Genomic DNA, 4,917 nt, shown 5'->3' with positions numbered 1-4,917 from the left:
CATACTTTGGACATGTTATCAGGAGGAATCAGTCCCTGGAGAAGGACATCATGCTTGGTAAAGTAGAGGGTGAGCAAAAAAGAGGAAAATCCTCAATGAGATGGATTGATTGACACAGTGGCTACAAAAATGGGCTCAAGCGTAACAACGATTGTGAGGGTGGTGAAGGACTGGGCAGTGTTTTGCTCTGTTGTACATAAGGTCGCTATGAGTCAGAATTGACTGGACGGCACCTAACAACAACAACAACAACAACAAGGGTGTCAATGTCCTAATCCCTGGAACCTATGAATATGTTACCCTACATGGTGAAAACGGACTTTGCAGATGTGATTAAGTTAAGGATCTTGAGATGGGAAGATAGCCAGGATTATCCAAGTGGGCCCAATGTTATCATAAGAGGAGTAGGAGGGCAAGAAGGAGTCCTGATGACACAATAGTTAAGTACTTGGCTGCTAACCAAAAGATTGGCAGTTGAAACACACCCAGTGACTCTGTGGGAGAAAGGTCTGGTGATCTGCTTCCATAAAGATTATAGCCAAGAAAGCCCTATAGGGCAGTTCTACTCTGTCATATGGGGTCACTATGAGTTGGAATCAACTCAACAGCACACAGCAACAAGGAGGGTTAGAGGGAGAGAAGGCAAAATGATGACAGAAACAGAGGTTGGAGCTAAGGAATGTAGGTGACATCTTGTTGTTGTTAGTTGCCATAAAGCAGGCTCCAACTCATGGCAACCTTATATATAACAATGAAATATTGCCTGGTCCTGCCCCAGTCTTCACAGTTATTGGTATGTTTGAGTCCATTGTTATAGCAGTTGTGTCACTCCATCTCATTGAGTGTTTCCTTTGTTTTCACTGATCTTCTGTTTTACCAAACACTATGTCTTCTTCGAGCGATTGGTCTTTCCTGATGATGTACCCAAACTAAGCAAGCTGAAATCTTGCCATTCTAGCTTCTAAGGGGCATTCTGGCTGTATTTCTTCTAAGACTGATTTGCCTGTGACCTCTAGAAGCTGGAAAAGGCAAGGAAATAGATTCTTCCCTAGAGCCACCAGAAGGAATGCAGCTCTATCCACACCTTGCTTTTAACCTGTAAGACCCATTTTGGGCTTCTGATCTTGAGAACTATAAGATAATAAATGTGTGTTGTTTTAGCTACCAAGTTAGTGGTAATTCGTGATAGTAGTAATAGGAAACTAATGTGCTGTCTCACACCCTACACTGGTCTCCTTTCTGTTTTTCAAACAAGCCACGGTCTTTCTTACCTCAGGGCCTTTGTATGTGCTGTTCCTACTACCTGAAACATTGTTCTCCTGGCTCTTGTATGGTGGCCTTGTCCTTAGCCATCAGGTCTCCAGCTCACCCGCTGCTCCCTCTGAAGGGCCTTCCTAGCTCACGCTCCAACTTACCCCGGTCACCTCTCTGTTACCTTTCTTTTAACACACTTACTGCAGTCATAAATTATCTTGCCTGTTTGTGTCTTTACTTGTCTGATTTTCTGTCATTCCTACTAGACTATAAGCTCCTTGAGGGCAAAGACATGCTATGTCTCCCAGCCTCTAGAACAGTGCCTGGCACATAGTAGGTGCTCAGAAATATTTGTTAATCCCTCCTCTGCACAGTTGCTGTCCTTGGTGTAAGGAAGAAAAGCCTGGGGTGGGTCAGGAGGGTTCGAGGGGCTGATAACCAAGCACCAGCTGTCTCCCTTTGCAAAGCTAACATAGCTCTGGGATCAATTCCAACCATCCAACTTTGCCCTGCCAGGGGTGGTTCCTGGATTTACCCCCACTGACATGTCTGCAGAGCCCCAGGGTGCATGGAATGACTGTGGGTCTCTGGAGGGGCTGGGGACTGGACTGTATCTGCTTTCATGAGGTTGCTGGAGCACACCATGTCCCTCTGGCTCAGCCCCAGCCTTTCAGGTCCAAGCCCCACTGAGCAGCACAGTGCAGCTCCTTGTTGACCTGCACTTCTTTTTTCCTCAGCCTGGATTAAAGTCTCCAGTGTGAGGATAGGGAGCTCCTTTGGGCAGCAATGCAGTGTTACAAATTCCTGACTCAAGCCTCATTAGCCGCTCCAGGGCCTCCAAGCCACATACTACTGTCCCTTGGCGGACATCTGGGTGCAAGGCTCCTCTAGTCTGATGGAGAAATGGCCCTACCCCAAAGCAGAATTCTAACCACTGCTGGCTGACCTGTGAACCTGCTCACACGTAAAACAAAAAACAAAGCAAGATGGAAAACAAAAATGAAACCCAAATCCTTTGAAGCAGAGTCCATTCAGACTTACAGTGACCCCATGTGTTACAGAGTAGACCTGCTCTACAAGATTTTCTTGGCTCTACTCTTTACAGAAGATCACCAAGCCTCTCTCTGCAGGTGGGTTTGAACCACCAACCTTTAGTAGTAGAGTGCAGATATCTAAACAAATGGCTTTAATCTGGGGACAGCTGAATGCCCCCTTACGTCCAAAATCCTGAATGGCAACTCCTCAAAGTAATGTAACTGCAGCTTCCATGGCATTCTTTTGCCATGCCATCTCACTCCAATTCTCTTTTCCCACACTCATAGGATGGGGTAATCAGCAAGCCTACTGCATAAGCACACACATCAGCCTTGGGGAAGGAATGCTCACCTATCTCCCACCCCCACTTCTGGTAGGCATCAAGGTTTCTGCAGTAATTCTCTTGGCTCTCCTCCAACCCTTGGCTTCAGTGGGGCATGGGGAGCTAGCAGGCAGGAGCCCAGTAACACAGGCAGGTCCTTGCAGGCCACGGCAAGGAATGTGGATGTTACTCCAAGACCAGAGGGAAGGTAGGAGGGGTTAAGCTGGGAGTGTCATGACCCATTTCTGTTTTAGCAGGTGTGGGGAAATAAGCACTTTCACATGTTGCTGTTGGATTGAAAATTGGCACAATTTCTATTGAAGGAAATTTGGCAATATCAATCAAAATGACAAGTGCATGTATCTTTGATTCAGTAATCCCACTTCTAGATTTTATCCTACAGATAGACTTGCATACTTGGGAAATATCTTATGTAAAAATCTATTTGTTGCAGTGTTAATTGCAATAGTAACTGACTGGGAACAACCCAGCTGTCCATCACTGCAGGACCTGTTACTGTCGAGTCAATTCCGATTCATAGCAACCCTATTTCGATTCATAGCAACCCTATTGGACAGAGTAGAACTGCCCCATAGGCTTTCCAAGGAGCGGCTGGCGGATTAGAACTGCAGACCTTTCGGTTAGCGGCCAAATGCTTAACCACTGCTCCACCAGGGCCTCGATGCAGGAAAGATCAGTAAATTATGGTTACCAGTTGCTGTTGAGTCAATACTGACTCGTGGTGACCCCACGTGTGCAGAGTAGAACTACTCCTTAGGATTTTCGATGGCTGTGACCTTTTTGAAGCAGATTACTAGGCCTGTCTTCTGAGGCACCTCTGGGTGGGTTTGAATTGCCAACCTTTAGGTCAGTAACCGAGAGCTTAACCATTTGCACCACTCAGTGCTCCATAAATTATGGCACATCCCTGCAAAGGAATACTCTGTAGCCATAAAAACAAAGCAAAAACATAAGAAAATGAGGAAGCTATGTATTGATATGAAATGATATCTAAGATATTGTGTTAAGAGAGAGAAGCAAGGTTAATAACAGTGGATGCAGCATGCTACCATTGACATAAAAAGGTGGGGGAGATAAAAATACCTTACTCTTCACAGGATAATTACGAAAATCTAAATAAGTAACATCGGTTGCTTCCAGGGTGAGGAACTGAGTAACTGGGGATTAGGTCTGGGAGGGTATACTCTTTAGTAAACTTTTGTACCTTTTGAGTTTAGAACCATTTGTAAATAATATACAAAAAAGTAAATAAAATTATTTTATTAAATTATTTTTTAATAAAAAAAAGAAAACCTGTTGCTGTCAAGTTCATTCCAACTCACAGTGACCCTATAGGACAGAGTAGGAATGCCTCATAGGGTTTCCAAGTAGCGGCTGGTGGATTTGAACTGCCGACTTTTTGGCTAGCAGCTGAGCTTTTAACCACTGTGCCACCAGGGCTCCTGTTTGTTTGTTTGTTTTTATAAAGGCATATGTAATTTGCATGGAGTAAATATTAAGTATAATTGGTGAGTTTTTACATGTAGATATACCTCACATGACCACCACCTGGATCAAAACATAGAGAATTTCCAGCATTCCTTTAGGTCCTCTCCTGCCCTGCTCAGTGTTCAGTGGTAAGCTTGGAGGACATGAGACTGACAGTCAGCGGTGGTAACTAAAGGACGCCGGGGAAGTGGAGGGAGAAGTCCAACTGGGGCAGCTCGTGAAGTGCTCTAAATTCCCTGCTAAGAGTCTGGCTCATTGTGCAGGCCAGAACCACATTAACTGCCCAAACCTGTAGGGCATTCTTTCACACAGATCCAGAACCTTCATATTTGCAAGGAAAAAATAAATTTCATTTCAGATTATGAACAACTGGCTTTATGGCAACAACAAAACTGTGATGAGAAATTGTCCAGTATGGTGCCATTTGAACAACGAGGCAGCAGCTCTGCATGGACCTCACGCTGCCTTAAAGCTCCCTGCTCAAGCTGCTTGCCTGCATTGTGAAAAATAAGATCAGATTGAATTAACGTCCGATTAAATGCAACAAACATCCATTTGGCACTTACTCAATCCTTCCTAATGTTGCGCATCCTCCCCTTTTCCTCCTTTTTTCCTGGGGGATACACACCTCCTTCTTTTGTACTCAGGGGCTCTCCCCTGACACTTCCTTTTAGGGTGACCACAAGCTTAGTGCCATTTAAGGTGTGTGTCTCTCTCTGTCATGGATTGAGTTATGTCCCCCCAAAAATGTGTGTATCAATTTGGCTGGGCCATGATTCCCAGTATTGTGTGGTTGT

The sequence above is a fragment of the Trichechus manatus genome, unplaced genomic scaffold (genome assembly GCF_000243295.1).
Source record: "Trichechus manatus latirostris isolate Lorelei unplaced genomic scaffold, TriManLat1.0 scaffold00151, whole genome shotgun sequence".
In the NCBI taxonomy this organism is placed as follows: Eukaryota; Metazoa; Chordata; class Mammalia; order Sirenia; family Trichechidae; genus Trichechus; species Trichechus manatus.
The sequence above is the reverse complement of the archived record's forward strand: the minus strand, read 5'-3'. Positions refer to the sequence as shown.